Source organism: Camarhynchus parvulus, chromosome 24 (assembly GCF_901933205.1).
Source record: "Camarhynchus parvulus chromosome 24, STF_HiC, whole genome shotgun sequence".
Classification (NCBI taxonomy): domain Eukaryota; kingdom Metazoa; phylum Chordata; class Aves; order Passeriformes; family Thraupidae; genus Camarhynchus; species Camarhynchus parvulus.
The window spans coordinates 3,135,256-3,156,256 of record NC_044594.1 but is presented as its reverse complement, the minus strand read 5'-3'; the positions used below and the strand labels follow the sequence as shown (position 1 = coordinate 3,156,256).

The 21,001-nt window shown below is 43.8% G+C and overlaps 1 long non-coding RNA gene across 1 annotated transcript in view; it reads left to right on the top strand.

Annotated features, from left to right (window-relative positions):
• The window catches only part of LOC115913132, a 40,395-nt gene extending 24,665 nt beyond the window's left edge, over positions 1-15,730 (top strand). The window contains exon 3 of the long non-coding RNA XR_004061374.1: positions 15,591-15,730. This is a non-coding gene — a long non-coding RNA (uncharacterized LOC115913132). The remainder of the gene's footprint in view (positions 1-15,590) is intronic.
• Positions 15,731-21,001: the final 5,271 nt, after the last annotated feature.

The window sequence follows — 21,001 nt, the reverse complement described above, 5'->3', positions numbered from 1 at the left end:
TTGGTTTGTTTGCCATTTATTTCACATTTTTCACTCAAAAGGAGTGTTGGGTTTGTGCTTAGCAGGCTCAGGGCTCTGCTCCTGCTAAATCAGCCCCACTGATGGCAAATAAATCCCACTGGAGGCATGAACAGCATCAGTTCTTTGCTCGTGAGTCTGCTTGGGGTTGATACAAGGAAAAAGAAGAAACTGTGGCCAAAATTTGCTTCCCATGATCAGGTGCAGCCCCAGTGATGATCTTTGACAGATATTGTGATTTTCCCACTGCTCCTTTCAGATGTAACTCTGCTAAAGTAAGTACAAACTGGTTAAAACTTGGTGATTGATGATACATGATCCAAGGAGATCTCTCCAGTCTTTAATTCAGGTGATCCAGACGTGGAATCAATATTTACACCCTCTCTGGGAGTGTTTGGAGACTAAATTCACTCGAGGGTGGAAATCGCTTTGTGATCTTTGGGTAAGAAAAATATAAAATGCAGGAACACAGGCTGGGGGAGTGTAAAGAATATTCTTCCCTTTAAAATTCCATAGACCCCCAAGGTTTCTGCCACAGCATCTCTTCAGAGTCCTGGTGACTGCACCAGGAGTTAGATCTGGTCCTTAGGCAGAGAATTAATCTGGATTATTCTTACAAAACCCATCTCAAGTGAAACTTTTGCCGATATTTTTCCCAGAAGATTCTTCTCTTTCAGTCCAGAATTTTATCAGCGATTCTTATGCTAACAGGGGTCAGGAGATGAGATGTTTCTCACGTTACACTTGAAGCTTCTCATGAATAATGGCCTGTATCACCTCTATTGTCTGTCCAAAACATAAGCAACCAGACATAAGGCCAGAGGAGAAATTTAAAGAGTGCTGAATAAGCCAGCAGGACGGACCAAGAGCTGAGATAGTCGGGGAGTGAAACAAATACAAGGTGGAGCAGATGGTTGTGTGGGGAAATATCCGAGCAGATTAACTACCAGGGCTGCAGAATGAGCCAGGCTCCAGCTCTGAAGTCCCCTGAAATCTTCAGAGTGAGATGAACAGAAGCACAGACCAACATCACTGTGGCCAAAATAAATTAGAGGTCATTATTCCCCAGTGAATTTTCTTAAGTGTTAAGTAGAGCACATCAGGCTTTTCACAGGAGTCTGAGGGGGGTTGCCGTGCTTAAAACCATGACTTGCTCCCGTGCAAGGGCAATCTGTCCACTTGAAAACAATTTTTATTGTCCTTCTCTCCTTTCCCTAATTATTTTCTTTGCCTTTTTTGTTCTCACACGTATCTGTGTGTGTGTGCATTGTGTAAAAAAAAAAAAAAAAAAAAAGAAAGAAAGCTGCAGTTTGAGCGGGATGAGAATCCCTCAAAATACGTGGCACTGGAAATTCCCATCGTGTGGAAATTTCAGTTCCCCCCAGGCCCTTCAATCTTTTTCTTCAGCGAGACTGCAGCTGCCATCTGATTTGTATTTATATATGCTCTTTATAGATATTAATGCAATAACAGATTAAACCTAAAGTAACTGTTACTACACAGAGACATCTCAGGGGTCTGATCTCGCAAACATTAATGCCTCTGAATAACTTTAATCTTGTGCATTGTGTGTTTGAATTTAATGGGGACTCTTGCATGCCAAAGTTTCTCACATTTGCGAATGTTTGCTGCAACTTCAGACTTCCCCCATATGTTGATGTCAATTTGTTTTTGCAACCTCAATACGGTTTAGAGACCTCAGCCTCTGATCACGGTTTGTGGATGGCTGTTTTTGCAGTTCTGCTGCATTCACTGGGCCAGATTTCCAATGGGAAAAATGGGAAAAAGGGGAGAAATGGGCTAAACCCTCACTGCTGACCCCACCACCTTAGACCAGGCTGAATTTCCCTCTCAAGGGCTTCTCCAGGCTTTATTATTTTTAGCAAACCCGTAGGTAATGAGAGTTATGATGTGGCAATGCTGCTTCTTCCCAAATCTGTTTCTGAAGATGAATTCCTGAAAGAAACAGGATTGAAAAATTTGGGAAATAGCCCAGTGGTGCTGGATAAATATACCTGGAGTGTCCCCAGAGGTGAATCCAACCTACCCAGGGCAGGGCTTCTCCAGGCTTTTCCTTTTTTTAGCAAGCCTGTAGGTAATGAGAGTCATGCTGTGGTAATCATAACTGTTTCTTCCCAAACCTCTTTCTGAAGGTGAATTCCTGAAAGAAACAGGATTGAAAAATTTGGAAAATAGCCCAGTGGTGCTGGAAAAATACCTGGAGTGTGCAGGACACCAGGGAGGTGAATCCAACCTGCCCAGGGCAGGGCTTCTCCAGGCTTTTTCTTTTTTTGGCAAACCCATAGATAATGAGAGTTATGATGTGGTAATGCTGCTTCTTCCCAAACCTCTTTCTAAAGGTGAATTCCTGAAAGAAACAGGATTGAAAAATTTGGGGAATAGCCCAGTGGTGCTGGATAAATACCTGGAGTGTCCCCAGAGGTGAATCCAACCTGCCCAGGGCATTTGGCCTCTGCTCCCTGGGGAATGAACTCTCAAGAGTCCAGACCCTCTGTTGGATCATCTCTCCTGTGTTTTTAGATGACAAAAACTGTTTAAAAAGATTATTTTCATTATCTTTTTACTAAATGTAAGGTTTTGATTAAAAAAACCACCTTAAATAGGGTTGATCTGGGAATGTTTTGACGGGAAATCAAAAATCTTGACCTCTGCTAGATGGGTGTTAAAGCTCATACACATCCTCCAGTGAGCCCAAACTGCTGAAATTCCTCATCTTGTGCCTCTGGAGCTCTGAATCGCACTCAGAGCACGCTCAGCCCGTTGTAATCCACCGCTGAAAGAAGCAGTGCTCACGTTGGAGTTCAATAATCACGGTAATTTTACAGCCTAACGTCAGGGTAATAAACTCTTCCACCAGGCAGCTACTGTGACCACCAGGAAAGTTTTATTTCTCCAGGTTCAACAGTTTCCCTGTGACTAATGGAGCCTTGGAGGAGAGGTGACTTCCCTCCAAAAGGAGCACTGATATGTCTGTGTTTGCAGTTGAGGCTCACTACCACTGGCATCAATCTGATAAGAATCTGATAGGGCCCAATTATGCCATTTCTCAGCTTTGGAGTGAATAAAATTTATTTTCTAGCCCACAGGAATGTGAATAGATTGGTTTTGTTCCTGTAACCTGGCGTTATTTAAGATTAAGCTCCTTTCTCTGTGAGTTATCACCATATGTGCCAAGAGCAAATCTATTTTTGTATTATGTTTAAAAGTGTAGGAGAGGCAGAAGAACAATAAGAGGGTGAGAACCAAGGTAACAAACAGAAGGAAATCATTAGACACTTGAATTAATGAGATATTTGCTTAACTAGCACAAATAACCCATCACCACTCTCACAATTCAAGGAATTCCCAAAACTGCTCAGTCTGAATGGCACAAAGTTGAGCGGGACAGTTTAATGACCAAGACTTTGGAAATTTATTATTTTCAAATGTCAGAGGAAATTCAAAACTTTTATCAGTTTTTGGCTGGCACAGCCCCGTAGGAAATCCTCATGCTCCTCATCCAAGGGCTGCACACTTGCAGAGGTGTAGATGTAAATATCTAAAATTTAAGAATGCTGCAGGTCAGTCAGAATCTGCTTAACCAGTGAGGAGAAAGGGGGCAAGTCCAGAGATGGAATGATCCGAACTACTTAAAAATGAGTTTCTTAGAAGTGTTTCTTGTGTAGGGATACTCCCTCAATCATTTTGCAATAAAAATCATGGGTACAGTGTCAGCTCCAAACATGTAATGCCCAGAATTTAAAAGTTTAGTAGCTGGAAGATGCAGACAAAGATCCAGAGGCTGATTGGGGATTTTTGTGTGTTTTTAAGTAGAGCCCATCATGCTGGAAATCTTCCTAGCATCTCTAGGCACAACTTTTGAAAGAAAAAAAAATAGAAAAAGATTCTTTTTAGAACCAAGTTGGCCGCACTGAAATATTTCTGTTAATTAAATGACTGAGGGCACGCTGCTGATGAGGGAACAGGAGCTAATTGCTGCTGGATGGCTCTGAGGCTGTGTGGGGTGCTGGTTCTTGCTCTCAGGAGGAGCAGCCTCCACATTTCATTGGGAATCCTGTTATGGTTCAGTTTTCCACCCCTCCAGAAGGAGAAATAAATCCGCTGGGTTATCCCTGCCCTGAGCCCTGTGGCTCTGAGCAGAGATCCCAGCAGGGACATGGAGAGAGGGCAAGGAATAAACGCATTTTTGTGCCTCTCCCTCTCCTCAGGTGGGTCCTGATCCCGTTCCAGATGGGCCTGGGGAGCTGAGCTGCTCCTGGGACAGCCTGGGATGGGCTGGTGCAGCCTGGGAGCTGCATTTTGGTGCAAGCTGAGAGCAGAAGTGGCCCCCAGAGCTCAGAGTCCCTTGGGGCCCACTGGGAAAATCAAACCTGGGAGCTGCCAGTATTTGGGGATGAGATTCCATTGTTTTACCAGGGTGAGGGCAGGCTGTGGAGAGAGCCCAGAGCAAAACTTCAGGGGTTTTTTAATTTCGTGGCATGGTGAGGAATAGGAAGCTGGGATGACCCTGACCCCACCCTGGGCTTTGACTCCTCATCCCATTGTCACTCCCTGTCTCATTGAGGTGCCTTAAAATTACAGAATTAGCCTAATATCTGTCCCTCCCTTTATTTAAGAACCTAAACCATGTCCAACCTTGTAATTCCAGGCACATCCTCCAAATACTTTAGCACCTGGATGATACTGAAAGTCCCTTCCAACCCAGCTTTAATTCTGTGATCTCACCCACCTTCAGGTTTTCATTTTCTCATCTACCTTTCCATAATCTCATGCTGCCAGATATTTATTTGTAATAAATGTATTAAAATACTTTTATTTGGCTGGAAAGGGACAATTGCAGCGCTCTGGATGTGGAGAAAGCTGGGGTTGGTTCCAGATGGGGCACCAGGGACATTTTACAGGCGCTGCCTGAGGAGCAGAGCCCTTGTTGCATGGATTGCTTTAATGCTGATGTGCAATCCTTGGATTAATCATGGGCAGGAGCACCAGGAGCATGGAGTGGCTTTGCAGTGGGAAGAAACCAAAGAAATAATGATATTGCAATGCTGGGATTGCACCTTGGCAGCTGAATTCCCAGAAATGCACGGGACAAAGGGCTGGCCCCAAAGCTTGGGCTCAGCCATGGCTTTGGGCAGGGAGAGATTTTATTCTCTTGGGATTTTTTGCTTTGGGCATTTCAGGTGGGGATTTCTTACTTTGGGAAGTCCAGGTAGAGATTTTATTCTCTTGGGATTTTTTGCTTTGGGCAGTCCAGGGAGAGATTTTATTCTCTTGGGATTTTTTACTTTGGGATGTTCAAGTGGAGATTTGTTGCTTTGGGCACTCCAGCTGGGGATTTCTTACTTTGGGCAGTCCAGGGAGAGATTTTACTCTCTCAGGATTTTTTGCTTTGGGCATTTCAGGTGGGGATTTCTTACTTTGGGAAGTCCGGGGAGAGATTTTACTCTCTTGGGATTTTTTACTTTCGGATGTTCAGGTAGAGATTTGTTGATTTGGGCAGTCCAGGTAGGGATTTTTTGCTTTGGGATGTCCAGGGAGAGATTTTACTATCTTGGGATTTTTTACTTTGGGATGTTCAGGTGGAGATTTGTTGCTTTGGGCAGTCCAGGTAGGGATTTTTTTTGCTTTGGGCAGTTCAGGTGGGTTTGTTTTTTTGCTTTGGGCAGTCCAGGTAGGGATTTTTTTGCTTTGGGCAGTTCAGGTGGGTTTTTTTTTTGCTCTGGGCTGTCCAGGTGGGGATTTTTTGTCTGTCTGTCCAGAAGCAAGGAGATACCTGGCTGTGCTGGCAGGGCCCCACAGGTTTTGCAGACGGATGCTTCACCCCAAGCCCAGATGCTGCCTTTGCCCCAGCCCTGAACAAGGCAAACAGAGAATCTTCTCTTAAATTAATTTGTGCTGATCACTCCCCAAGCTCCTTTGAGCGAGAGAAGGAGAGGGAACCTGAGAAAACCTCCCCAAAACCTTGTCCAAACCTATTTTAAAAGCAGAAAAAAAACCCCCAGAAAATAGCAGTGTGCAGCAGAGGGAGGCAGATGCAAGCAGGGCTGCCCAAGCCTTGTGAGGCTCTGTGAGCTCCTGGAAGGCAGCCAGGGCTGGAATCGTGGCTGGAGGCAGCAGCACCCTTTTCTCCCAACAGGACATTTGGGCTTTACTGAGCCATGAGCACAGAGCCCTGCAGTGTGACGGTTGGAAAAGGTAAATTGGGGAGTATCTTCTGATGAAAAAAGGATTTTTTAAGTTGATGGCAACAAGAGGCTATTTTTTTGGAAATATTGAAAGAGAGGGAAGTGTAGGTTGTAGAGGCTTTATGTTTTCTGTGATCTTCTTGATCTCCTTTAGGTCGTGATTTCTAAGGATTAGAAGTCTTTTAATGAATGGCAAAACACCTTCTAATTATGATTAAATAAATGATAACATCTATATTATCCCACCCTTCTCATAAAACGAAAACAAAAATAAAAGTTTTTAAAGCACCTCTCAGTCACCCCATCCCTAGATCAGAAAAAAAAATAAATTCTCCAGCAGCAGTGGGCAGGGGTTTGCTCAGAGCTGGAGATCTCCAGGCAGGGATGAGCTGTGGGACCCCTGTGGGATGGCAGGAACAGCCCCAAAAGCCCTGGGATTGCAGACCCCTCCCTGTGTGGGGCTGCTGAACGCACTGAAACCACTTGGGGCTGTTCTTCTGTAGGCCAGGAGTGGTGGTGTGGTTGTTCCTTGGAGGTCACTGAGGTGTGAGGGCTGTCCCCACGCTCCAAAATCTGCTCCTCCAAAACACTGGGGGATCCTGACACACCTACGCTGTGTCTTTGTGTCCCCTGCAGGGAGAGATGTGCTGATAGATGTGCAATATTAAAATTTTGCATTTGCCTTCCTATTCACATTCCCTTCCAGCCTCTCCCCTCCCCATCCCAGATTTCATTTTTTTCAGATTTCTTTAGCCTGCATTCAGCTCTCCTGTTTTATTGCAGAGGGATTGCCTCTGCTTCAGCATGATTTATTTATTTATTGTTCTTTGTCTGGGCACCTCAGCCTGTGCTGGAGTTGCAGTTATTTTGCAAGTCAGCTCATGGGCACTGTCTCATTTTGCTGTTGTTGCCCTGGAGTTCTCAGTTCCCATCCTGTGTGTGGCATGGATGGGCACACTCCGCTGCAGCATTCACAAAGCTTTCTTCTTATCTTTTTTCCTTATTATATATTTTTTTTTTTTTAATTTCTTTTCAAGAGGCTGCTGAAATTCAAAATTGCTGAAATCTGATGGTAAAAGATGTCAAGAGGCAAAGCCAGGAATGATCCTTTGAGGGCACTCTTTGATATTTGGGGAAGTGAACCTTGAAAACCTCCCTTGTTTCCTGTTGTTCCATTCCTTGTTTTCTCTCATAAAGTTTCTTTTTTTTTCCCTTTTCTGAAGTCTTCCAAAGTACACAACCTCCCTGAAGGTCTATTGCTCCCAAAAGAAGGTCCTTTTGTAGGTTTTGACCCAGGTCCATCTCCTAGCCCAGCTGCAGCTCCTTTTCCTTTGAGGTGAAGCCAAAGCTGCTGAAATTCATGTCAGGGCTGGAGGTTGAAGAATTACCCAGCCCAGAGGAAGGGCTGGGGCTGCTGGGGACATTTCACCTCCAGTTTCCTGTTCAGCATGGTACAAGGGGATCTTCTGGGGCCGAGATTTGTCTCTCACCACTCTTGTCTCACTCCTTCCTTCCCCGCTGGTGAAACCCCTTGCTTCAAGTTCAGCTTTCCGATATTTAAGGCACAAAATCTACCTTTAAAGAGGAAAACAATTTTTGCAAATGAGCTCCTTTTAATCATGCCCGTGTTCTTCTGGTGAGCTGCACTTTTCCCTTGCCTGTAGCTCCCTGCTTCTCCAAACAATCCCCCCAGCGCTGCAGGAAGGGAATTGAAATGTGCAAAGCCTCCAGAATTTTTTGTCATCCATCCAAAATATCTTCTGCCACTTTGCCGACGTGAGGTCGCCCTGATTCCATCCCAGGGCTGCTGTGAAAGTTTTTTTGGGGGGTGTGTGTGTGTGTCCTGCCTGCCCTCACCCCCTCCCCAGCTCGTTTTGTTGGAGGTTCAGTCGCTGCGTGAGGCAGCTCCGTGTGTTGTGATCTGGGAATTTGGTGGCTAATTACTGAATTGCTCTGCAAAACGAGGCTGCACAGCCTGCCCTGGGACACCCTCGACCAGGCTGCAAGAAAAACAGGCTCCTCTTTAGGGTGTTTCCCAAGAAAATGCTCTGTTAGCAGCAGAAAATACCTGTCTGCAAGAGACACTGTGCTGCTTTTAACCTGTGAGATTCCTGCTCTGAGCAGGGCTTGGGGTGACACCCAGCCTTGGCCAGCGTGGCTTCAGCATCCCCCAAAATCTTGCCAGGAGGATAAAATTTTCTTTTCTGCGTGTTGTGATCTGGGAATTTGGTGGCTAATTACTGAATTGCTCTGCAAAATGAGGCTGCACATCCTGCCCTGGGACACCCTCGATCAGCCTGCAAGGAAAGCAGGCTCCTCTTTAGGGTGTCTCCCTAGAAAATGCTCTGTTAGCAGCAGAAAATACCTGTCTGCAGGAGAGACTGTGCTGCTTTTAACAACAACAAAAAAACTGAGAAACAAGCCAGAAACAAACCTGAGATTCCTGCTCTGAGCAGGGCTTGGGGTGACACCTAGCCTTGTCCAGCGTGGCTTCAACATCCCCCAAAATCTCACCAGGAGGATGAAATTTTCTTTTCTCTTCCCTTTCTGGTCACGTTTTACCAGTGGAGTTACTCAGCGAATTAATAGGTATAGAAATGCAAAGCTCTTTTCTTATTACACGCCATCGATCTGATTGCAGTGTCATTAATTGAAAGACTCTGGAAATGTGATGGATGGTTCAGTTCAGGATTCCACATTCGTTTTGGCATAGCCCTGCAGGAGAAAAGCTGCATGAAGCTGATTGAAGGGCTCTTTTTGTCTGACATGAATTATTCTTTCATTGTCAAACCTTGTAACAGCATTCAGACATAGGGAGATTTACAATGTGAAATCCTAAATGGGGTCTATTCTTAAAATAAAATTAAAAAAAAAAAAAAAAAGAAAAAAAGAGAGAGAGCTTTATCTTGCAACGTTGAAAATAGCTGTGTTAAAAAAAAAAAGACAACCCCACAACTATTCCTGCAAATTAAATATCTTCTGCAAAACCCAAGGGGCTGATGTTTCTCACTTAATTTTAAATTATTCTGATGGTGAGGCCTTAAATGAATAAAACAATTGCTTTAATCACACAACGGTTGTCAACGTTTTTATTACATTCAAATATATTTGTTTGTCTGAGAGGGTTTGTTTGTTCTCCCCACTGCTGTCATTCCCCCAGCTGAACGATTTGTCCGATTAGCTGGGAATCCTGGAAAATTACACCAGGCTTTCCTTTTTTTGGGGAAAACCTAGGTGGACCCTGCCGAAATGTTTATTTAAGGAAATCATTCTGCATTTTAGAAAACATTAAAAAGAAAAAAAAAAACACAACAAACCCAAACCACCATCTCTGTGTGTAAAGATTTCAGCTTTTCCCAGCTGCTGGCTGCAGGCAGATCTTATCGAATGAGCTTTGGTGGGATTTAGGTTTATTTAATTTTTTTTTTTTTGCTGTTGATCCCGTGCGGTTCCGTGGTTAAATTCTGCGGGTTCTTTTGTCTGTATCCAAATTCCTGCCAGGCTCTGAGGCTTGGGAGATGCAACCACTGAAAAAGCAGCAAGAGAGGAGCAGCCCCGCTCCTCTTTACACCCCCAGATCGCCGTGCAAAGTTGATGAAGAGTTTGGAATGCCAAGCAGCCACCCAACTTGTGGGCTCATTTAAGAATAAAACACTGAAATAACATTATCCGAGATGGGAATCAATGTCATGCCTGTTACAAATGCTGGAGCTGGGAGAATAGCGAGATTACACAGAGCAGGCAGATTAGATGAAGAAGAGTATTCGATTACATTCCATCTGATTAGTGCTGTCTATTCATCTGCGTGGGGCTTTTTTTATTCTTGAAGAAAGCTGGCTTATTTTATGGGAATGGGCTGTGTTGAGAAAGCTAAAAGCTGGAAGAATTGGATGTAAGATCGTGGTGGGAACAGGCAGCTCTCTGCTTTAACCATCTTCCTCCCTCAGCTCCTTTCCCATCCCCGGATCCGCGTGCCTAAATGCTTTAGCAGGCAGATCACCACAGAAATGACCATTTTTTATTATTATTTAGCCACTTTTCACCCCCAGAAAGGCATCGAGTGATCACTCTCTGCCTGACCCCTTAAACAAATGCCCTTTCCCACCTGAGCTGGACATTTGCAGGCAGCCAGCCCGGCCCGATGGCCGAGATGAGTAATTCCCATTAAAGTGGGGAAAGAGCCTTTTTTCCCCGAGCCTGAGGAATAAACGGCACTGATGGGAAATGTTGTCCTCATCCCCCGCCCCCTCCCCCTGCCTATCTGCATGGAATACCCTCCCCAACGTGGATTTTTTTAAGGTCTCATTGTTCGGCGAGAGGGTTGAGATTATTTTTGTAGGGTTTTTTAGTTAATTTTTTTTTTGGGGAGGGTTTTCCCTGGTCCTGCCGGGGATGCAGAGCCCGGCCACTGCAGGTGCTGCTCCTCACGCTGGGAATCTCCAGTTCTGCAATTCCCAAGTTTGGGAATGGAGCTGGGTCAGAGCACAACACCCACCCAGCAGCGGGGTTTTTCCAGCCCCTTCGTGCTTTATTTTCAGGCTCAGCTCTGGGATGCTCCCAGCCAGGGCTTCTCAGGCTGTTCCTCCAGCTCTCCTTTAATTTTGAGCACCTTCAGTGCTGTTAGCAGCTCCAATCTTCCAGCCACTGGCTGTTCCTAAAAGGTGAGGGAGCTGGGGAGGGGTTGCTTTCATTAGTTATTTGAAATTGAGGATGATTTGATTTCTTTTTTTTTTTTTTTCTTCTTCTTCTTTATGCTGTCTCAAGCTAAATAAACTCAGTTCCTCCGAGCCCAAAAAGCAGCGGGGAGATTTTGCCTTTGGTGTCACGAATTATCCTCCCGTGGAAGCTGAGATCAGGAGAAAGGGACATAACGAGAGAGTTTGTGCAGCCTTGCAGGACTCTCAGCATATTCTACAGAAGAGGGGGGAAAAAATGATCTTTATTCTCAGCCCCAAACTCTGTGAAATCGCTTCGTTTTCGGAGTTCCCCGCGCTCCGAAATGCGGGCTGGATAATTTCTGCAAATTCAATTAGAGTTTGGAGCCCGTGGCCGCTCTGATCAGATCTGTGTAAATAACATTGTCCCCAGCCTGTGTTGTCACCTCTGAAATGCTCTCTGGATCGCAGCCTAGCTCTGTCTTTTCTTGTGGTGGAGTCAGGGTGGTGCTGGATTTCGGAGCTTTTTGCATGTTATTGCTCTTGATTTTTTTTTTTTAATTTAATTTTTTAGGGGTTTTTTTTTTGTTTCCGTTTCCTTTTTTTTTTTAGTCCGTTTTGACTCTGACAGTTTTTAAAGGTGAGGCTCATTTTTTTTGTGAGGTTAAGAAGAAGGAGAGAGTAAAAGGTACCGCATCTTTCTTCTTAATTGTTTGGCTTAAGTCTGAAACATCTGAAAAAACACCCTTAAAATGATCTTAGAAGTAACAGTCGCTTAATTAATAAAAAAATAGTAACAGATTTAGCTTACCCTCTTTATGGACTTAACTTCTGGAAATTAGGCATCCACTCTGTCTCCTCTGCAATAATCAGTTTCTTATCTAACAGATATGAAACGACCAAATGCATCTTGCATCCTTTAACTCAGCGACAATTACTCCAAAAAATGAAGAACTAAAATAAAGATTGAAGCACTGCTACAGCTCAGAACATCTTTAAACCCTTGAAAGTCCCCCGTTTATTCCCATCCCAGCCCAGCTTAATTCCATTTTATTGTGTCGTTGGGCTGAAAATATACAGTGCCATGCCTAATTGTGCTGCAATTCCACATTAATAACCTGGAACTTTGCATCCCAACCAGCGAGGAGCACGGAAAAAAGGCAGAAACAGATGCAATTATTTGTTGCTGGCTAAGTTACTGTACGTGACCCAGGTGCTGGAGGACTATTTGCATGTGTTTCTCACCTTTGTTCACCCAGACACATGGGGATCTCGAGCTATTGCTGACTAATTGATAGTTGTAGTAACTGCTATAGGCTCCTTAGATTAGAAATGCATGCAGACGTGTGTCTTGATTCAAACATTAAGGAACACACACACTCTCACTTACTTCCACGGGCAGAAAGTCTTCATACTATTAGAGGTGTGTGATGGAGATAGCAGGACATAAAACAGAAGAGAGAGAGACACAGGGAGAGAGAGAGAGACAGAGACAGAGAGATGGCATGCAGCATATATACCCCTACAAATAGTTCTAAAATGCGTTTGCAAATGCAGAAGTCTTCAGAACCATCCAACAGTTCAGCACAACCCTTTTTATCTCTTCTCTGCGGGACGTCTCCATCCAGATTACTCGAAAAAAGCGGAAAAGGTGAGAGCTCTGCCATCTTAGCTCTGAATTCATCTGATTTCCTTTTTTTTTTTTTTCTCTCTCTCTCTCTCTCTATATCTCCCCCCCTCTCTCCCTTGTATTCCTTATGCCATTGTCCATTCTTATGATGGCAGCCGCCCTTGCTCTTGAATGCAAGTGTCACAGCGGGAGCAAAAAGGGTTCAGGGCTGCATTGTCAAAGCCATGGTTGCCTATTGTTTCTTAGCCTTTCACTGCTCTGCTTTTCCGAGCCTCTTTCCCTATCAGTGGCCCCTGTCAAGGGGAGGAGTAGGGAGAAAATTGCAAGAGTTAGTCGTCCTTTTTATTGCACACTGTTATGATAAACAGCCCCAGCAATACATCCCACAAAATTAGGAATTATAACGACGGGACGGGGGGAAAAAAAAGAAATTTCTTTGTAGGTTTGCGTTTGGCACTGCCCTTATGTCAAAAGCTTGGTTTTCTTAGGAAAGACTTTTGTATTGGTGGTTTTTATTTTTTTTTATTTTTTTTTTTTTTGCCCAGCCAAAAATAGAGGCAGCTGCAAAGTGAACAGTGAGCTATTTAGCCACAAGGTAAAAATTTCCTGTTGCTATTTGGATACTGATGCTTTTCAATTTTAAAGGTGTGTGTGGGGGGGGAGGAAGCATGACTGAAAGCATTTCTCTAGCTGTCCATCCATCCATCCATCCATCCATCCATCCATCCATCCATCCATCCATCCATCCATCCATCTCTATTTTATGTTTAAAAGCAATTGAAAACGGGTTTTAAAAAGGCCAGGGAGGCTGTTTGCAAGTTGGTTTTATTTGGGGGTAAAAAAAATTAAATAAAAAAAAAAATCTCTCAGTGCAGAATGAGGTTTGTGTTTCAGCTGATTGAATCTTGTGCTGGGAGATGAAGGGGGATGAGTGTCCTGCTCGTGCCAGAAAGTGCTGCTTTGTCAGGGCATTCAAAGTAAAATCTTGTCACAATTTCTTCCTTTGGTGGAGAGGGGAAAAAAATTAATACAGACAGGAGTTTACTTGACATTTAAGCATGTGTTTGATTGTCTTGTGTGCACAGGCCGGCTCTGCCCGTGTTCAAAACTTCAGCGAGGTTACAAAGTCGTGGCCTCAAAAGTTTTTTTGTTTTACTGCGTTTGAGGTGAAATTGCTGAGAGGAGAGAATTATTTCTAAAAGGAGACTGCCCAGAAGAGTGCAAACATATTTATATGTTCAAGCTGTAAATATTTTACCCATTTCACTTTAATTTCTATTTTTCCTTGCGTTTAAAAAAAAATTCTAACAAAGTGAAAGAGAAGCAAACGCAGTCTGGTTTGTGCTTTTAACTGTTTTGTAAATTTGAGCATCATCCTTTCAATCCTTAAATTTTTCCTCACTGCCCTCAGTGTGCAGGATATTTAACAGTCTGGGGGTTTAATTTTTGCAAGCCTATTATTGTGTTCTTTTGGCTGAGCTGTTACATGATCAGAAATTATTAAAAGCAAACACTGCAGACCGTTCAGTTATGTGCTGCTTGAGGCTGAATATCTGAGCCATTGCAAACGTCTCGTGCTATTTTATCATGTCTAATAATACCAGGCACAGATGTAAATATGGTTTAAGTCTTAGAGAAGCTCGCAGAGAAATTCTCCTCGAACTGCTTGGGCTTGGTTTTGGTTCTGTTGCAGAAAATCGAGTTGGCCGAGCCTCCCAAACGAGAGGTTTTGGTGGGAATGTAGAAAAGGGGCCAAGATATTTCACCTGGGTTCCGTCTTAACTCTCAGGATGCCGAAATAGAAGTGATTTGAGGACCAAATTCTCCCAGACAACTCGCTTTGCCTGTTCTCCCCTGTGCTGGTGCTTTTTACACTCATTTTTTGTCCTGCACCGCCAAGTTCTAGGTCAAGTATGCGCCTGTTTGGAATATCTTTATGTTTGAAACTTTTTTTTTTTTTTTCAAGAAATGATGAAAGAACTCTGGCCTTGTTTTAAATCAAGCTCTGAATGCAGCTGAGGCCACCCTGGGAGCACAATGTTTAATTTCCATTCGACATCTGCCTTATATTTCCCATTGCAAGCCAGGCTCTGCGTGGAAGGAGCACTTATCGTTGATAAAAAGTTTGGCATCTCTTTTGTCAGAGGTTGTAATTTCTGTTCTCTCAATCTGGACTGTCATTTTGTAAAATCTTTTGTCACCGGAGCTGAATGGAAAACCTGGAATGTGCAAGAGATTAAAGAAATGGGGGAAGAGGATTCAAATGTGCACAGCAATTCTGGTCGCTCCCCTCTCTGAGACAGATGGTGCCTAATCCTGATTTTTCCTTATTCCAGTGTCAATTCCGAGCTGTCCCTCTGAATCCACAACTGAATACTGATGAATCAGGATCGGGCCTGGCTCATTTCTTTGCTTTCTGAGGCTGTGGGTTGATGTGGCAGAGATTTCTGCAGGCACAGCTCTGCCTTGGCACTCCTGCTGGGAGGTGCCCACTGAGTGACTCCAGCACAGCCCCGAGTCCCACTCCTCCCTCCTCCTCCTCCTCCTCCCTGACCTTCCAAATCTGGGAATAAATGTTTGAACTGAGGGGTTTTCTTTAGGTAGGTCTGGGTAGGGAAATCTCAGAGCTGAGGGGGAATTTGGTGTGGCAGGGCAGTGTGGCTGAGATGTCAGCTTTGCCAGGGGGGAAAAAGAAGTTTTTTCAGAGCAAAGGCAGAAACATTTGGCCCCACGGATGAATTTTGCTGTAGAAAGGGTGATTCAGGGGATGAGGTGTTCCAGTCTGATCTATTTCAGGTGGAGAAGGGAAAACTTCACTCTTGTGTTTAATTGTTTAAATTTATTTTGTCTCCTTATTTATCCAAACATCTTGTGTTCACTTTGCTTTTAATATGAGAATATGAAAATGCTTTTTTTGCCCCAGATTCTGTTCTGTAATCTGAACTGCTCTGTGTGCTGTCAGCTCAAGTTCCAGGCACCTCTTTCACTCTTTCTTGTGGGATTTCAGTGAGCAACCCTTACAGTTCTGTTCTACCAAGAAATAAATATATCTCTTTATTTATTTTGTTTTCCCTCTCATAGGAGTAACTTCAGTGGGAATTGCTCGTGAAAAAGAGAAAGGATCACCTGGATTCTTCTGGAGCTGGGAGTCAGGGCCGGAAATCTGCAGGAAGGACCTGCCCAAGGAACAAGAGGAGGATCTCAGCTCTCTGGAGCTCCAGGCAAGTACCATTCCCCTGCTTGGAGATCTCACACACAGAAATTGTCTCAGTGAAGTTGGATTGCATTGAAATATGATGAGAGTTCGGTGCATTAATCAGGGATCTTCTCTCTTGCCATGGCCAGGGTGCCACTGCACACTTGTGGAGGTTTATAGAGTCCAAAATGCAGCAAGAGCCAGCCCAGAGAGTTGTCAGGAAAAGCTGAACTTGGGTTATGAGCCTTTGGCCAACCCCAAATCCATTTTTTGTTACTACTTTAAATCACTGATTAGGCAGCCCTCTGCCTTTTCAGGATTTTGGGGGTAGAACTGAGCCCCTGCCATGAATTTTGTGTCCCGGTGGGCTCTGCATGCCATGGGCAGCAGCTTCCCAGGGATTCCCACTGCTTTCCTTCTTCCTGCTCATGGAATTTATCCCTTGATGGGAGCAAAGCTGGGCAGGCAGAAAAGAGATTCTTTAAAAGTGGAAGAGTCTGAAATAAGGCATGAAAGAACTTCTTCTCTTCCACTGGGACAAGCCTGCCTGGAGAGACTCATTCAGGCAGGGGAAGCTGTGGGAGAAGTGTGGGGTGGAATTATCTCCGGATGGGTGAGATGATGCTGGTTGCCAGGAAATAAAGGCAAATTGTGTGGTTAACTCTGTGTGCTGGGAAGCTTGAGGATGCAGGGGGTGTGCAGGGCCAGCCCTGGGTCTGGTGGAAGCTGTCACAGCATCACTGGATGCAGGTGGAAGTTCCTGGGTGGGAACGTCAGGGATCTGCCCTGCTTAGGCTGGACTTCCCTGAGTTCAGACACTTTTGTGCTGGAAGATTTCACTCCTCTTTATTAAAACCAGAGTTTAACCAAACCAGAGCTCTGAGAGTGAGCACAGCAGAGAACTTTCATGTGACAATGTTGGCAAGAAAGAGAAATAAGGATTTTTTAATGGGTCAGTTGCTCGGTTTTGGTGTTGTGGCAGAAGTGCCCCATGTGCTCAAGTCTGTCTTAATTCACCTTTCAGAACATTATTTCCCTTTCCCACGAGGTGGTTTGGGTGTGAAGATGATTTGTGGTACAACTTCAGTTGGATTTATGCACCTGCAGTCTGCTCCATTGCTTTCATCAGGCTGTGCATGGAATTCCCACTTTTATTGACAGGAATGCATTTTCTTGAGCCAGGGTGGAAATTGTGGAAATTGTGGAAATTCCTGAAAATTGTGGGCATTGTTTTCTTTCTTTACATTTGCTTTGACTATGAAGGACTCAACCTGGCTGTGAGCTACAGGTTTAAAATGGAATTTCACAGATTGTGTTTCCACCTGTTCTTTGGGTTTTCCAACATTTTTTCACCCGTGGTTTGAGAAGGGGCACTTGTGTGGTGTCACCTTTTAGGGCCTGGTTGCTTTTTCAGTTGCTGCAGGACTTGGAGGCATTTGGAGAGTTTGGGATGGGATTTTGGGAAGGGAAGGTGCCCAGAGCAGCTGTGGCTGCCCCTGGATCCCTGGAAGTGCCCAAGGCAGGGTTGGATGGGGCTTGGAGCAGCCTGGGACAGTGGAAGGGGTCCCTGCCCATGGGATGGGCTTTAGGGTCCCTCCCAGCCCAAACCATTCCATGATTTCTGTGAATTGAAGAGTCCTGTCCAGGCCAATGAGCTCTGCACTCTTGGGAGTTTTTTTCCATCCTTCACAGCTTTTCATTTCCTTGTCCAGCTTCACCCTGTTTTATGTGGCAGAACCAGGCAGGAATGAGAGGAAGAAGTCACAAATAATTCTGGGTAGGGTTGGCTGAGGTAATCCCAAACAGAGATGGAACCCAGCCATTCAGGAATGTGCCAGTATTTAAGAGCAATAAACCAGTTTCAAGCCATGTTCTCCTTCCTCCAGAATTGTTTCTGGTTCTCTCTGCCCCCGTTTTGCTGTTGATTACCTGATGTCCATCTCTGGTTCATATTCCTGTCTGTGCAGAGAAAATCCTGCCCGTTTCCTGCCAGGTCATCACCTTCCCAACATGCAAATCCCTCCTAAAACCTCCCTCTTGACCACATGCAATGATTTATTCTTCTGAAGTTGCTGTGTTTGTGTCAGGGCTGTGCAGAGATGAGCCATCTCTGGAGGAGCTGGGTGGTATTTTCACTGTAAGCATGGTTCTGTCTCCTCATTCCTGGTTTGCTTGTGAAATAAGCTTGAGTTAAGGCATCATGTCAAGGGGTTGTAGTTATTCTTGGGATGCCTTTTTGAATCCTGCATAAATAATGGGTGATTAAACCAAAAAAAAAAAATCTATTCAGGGGTGCAATCTGCTCGGAAAAAACAAAACCAAAAAACACAACAAACCACCCAGATGATTTTAAAATTCAAGAATGGGGAGGGAAGAATCAAATGGTGGTGGTGATTACCCAGAGCAACCGGTGTAATCCTGGAATTAGATGGTTTTTAAGGCTCTTTCCCACCTTTCAGTGATTTCATCAGCACCAGTGGAGGATTTTCTCCTGCTGGAAGCCACAGGGTGGATGAGGAATGGGATAAACCCCAAACTATTTTGGTTGGATCCCAGGAAGTTGCACCAGAGACTTCTGAGGTCCTTTCGCACCCGATTTGGCTCAGAAATTTGGGTGGAGTCACAGAAATTATTAAATTAATCACTTTTTTTTTTCTCTTTGGACAATATTCCTGCATTTAAAGGTCCTGAAATCTGCAAATGTCACACTGCTGCTGCCTGCTTGTTCGATAAAAATGCATTTTCCCATTTGCATGTCTTATCTTCTAGTAGGATTTTTTAATTTTATTTTTATTTACTGCTTGTGTTCCCTCTTTGAATTATTGGGCAACAGACAATAACAATAATAATAGTAATAATAATAATGATGTGGATATAAGAATATCAATAGCAGAAATGTTCTACCAAACCCTAAATGTCTCAGAGAATCTCTGGTACAAATCCTATAGGACAAACTGGACGTTTGGGGCTCCTCCAGGAGGAAATTTGCCCAGACTTTCTCTTACCTGATCTATTTTAGCCATTCCTACAAAAATCCTAAAATCCCAACCTCTGGAGCAGCAGAAAGTCCCTTCTGTCCATATTTTTTCTCCTTTTTTTGGCTGGTGGGATTATTGCTCACTTTGCACACACAAGGATGGGGAAGAAGGGATCCCAAAATGAGATTTCATCTGTCAAGTTGCCTTTTATTTTTTTATTTGTGACTTGTGGAAATCAGGCAATTGAATCTTGGCTCTTCAGCCTCTGCTGCTTGGTGCAAAATGCTCAGATTTGGCTTTCTGGGAGAATTCCACTCTCACAATATCAGAATTCCACAATGTCACCCCTCTGAGGCTTTTGGAGCTTTAGGAACCAGGTCTGGATCATGGAACATTTCTCCACTGTAAGAATATATTTGAATATATTTAGAATTTATTTATATTCTAAATATAAATAGAATATTTTCTTCTTCTTCTTATATTCTGAGATTCCCTTAGAATCTTAGAGTATAATAAGAGGAAAAGTATAACTTTTTATTATTTTTTTTAATTTTTATTTTGCACCTGTAGAAGCTGTGAGCAAGGAGAAAAGATTTGTGTTTAGCAGTGGATTCAGTCTCAGATAAAATCTAAGCCCTTAATTTAAAGCAAAAGCTGATGAGGAGTTTTTCACTAAGACATTTTCCTATTGAAAGCTGTAATAGTTCAGTGAGTTAAATCCTAGGAGATGTTTTTGGTTTTTTTTTAAATATCTCCTTGCAAAGAAATGGAGGAGGAGTTCAGTTTTGCTGAAGTTTTGAAAATTGCTGGAAGAAGCGCAAATACTTTTGTGTCATCCCACGTGATTTGAGATGATCCCAGAGCTTTGTAAACTTTCCAGGGGTGACTCAACTTTTGGAGGTGCAAGGGTGTAAAGGGGAAAATGGGATGGGGACACAGAAGGGAAGGAGGTAAACAATCAGGTTTATAATTGAGTTCAGTAATTAAAATCATGGTAAGTAAAAGCAGTGAGAGTTTAGTGTTCAAAGCCAGTGTTGGATGGGTGTTATTTAATTCATTAAATAACATTTATTAAATGGAAACGTTTATAAATTATATTTGGGGATCTTCTGGGCCATCTGGTTTGGGGGCAATGTTGGGAGCAGCTCAGACCAGGGGCTGGGTGACAAACCCTCCTTGTCCTGAGGTTTAAACCCAACTTGTTGTGGCTGCAGATGACAGGCTGAGCTTCCCAGAATCCTTGTTGTCCTTTCAGTGTGTGCTTCATCAGGCAGGCTGTGATTAATTGCAGCAGAGCTGCTCCTAATTGGAAACAGAATCTCAGGCTGAGCTTCCCCTCCATGTACAGATCATATGGGGGCTGGATGTGCTGATCTGTAAAAAATATGTATTCACTGTACATTTAATTGTAGAAATAAATACATCTGTTTATCTATTTAATCAGTATATAGCTATCCATATAAATATGTATTTGCTCTCTGATTCAGCCATAATCTCACCAATAGCTCTGCCACTCATGTCTGTGCTGCTGTGGCAGGTCCAGCTGAAATCCCAGTTTTGTGTGAGTTCAGCTGCTTGTGGAACCCAAGAAATACATATTCACTTTGCAAAATATTATATATTATAATTAATATTATATATTTTAATTGATATTATATATTTTAATTGTAGAAATATATCTATCAAATACATCTATTTATCTATTTAATCAGTATGAATCTATCCATATGAATAGATATTTTCTCTCTGATTCAGCCATAATCTCACCAACAGCTCTGCCACACGTGCCTGTGGCAGGTCCAGCTGAAATCCCAGAAGTTCTGTGAGTTCAGCTGCTTGTGGGACCCAAAAATACGTATTCACTGTGCATAATGTTATATATTTTAATTGTAGAAATATATCTGTCAAATACATCTATTTATCTATTTAATCAGTACAAATCTATCCATATGAATAGATATTTGCTCTCTGATTCAGCCGTGATCTCAGGCATTGTCCCTCTGTGAGGTCACACCTTGAGTGCTGCGTCCAGTCTGGACCTGGAGGGGCTGGAGCGTGTCCAGGGCAGGGAATGGAGCTGGGAAGGGTCTGGAGAGGCTGAGGGAGCTGGGAAGGGGCTCAGCCTGGAGCAAAGGAGGCTCAGGGGGCACTTGTGGCTCTGCACAGCTCCTGACAGGAGGGGACAGCCCCAGGTCGGGCTGTGCTCCCAGGAACAGGGACGGGAGGAGAGGGAATGGAATCAGCAGGAATTTCCCCATGGAAAGGTTGTGAAATACTGGCAGGGGCTGCCCAGGGAGGTTTGGAGTCCCCAGCTCTGG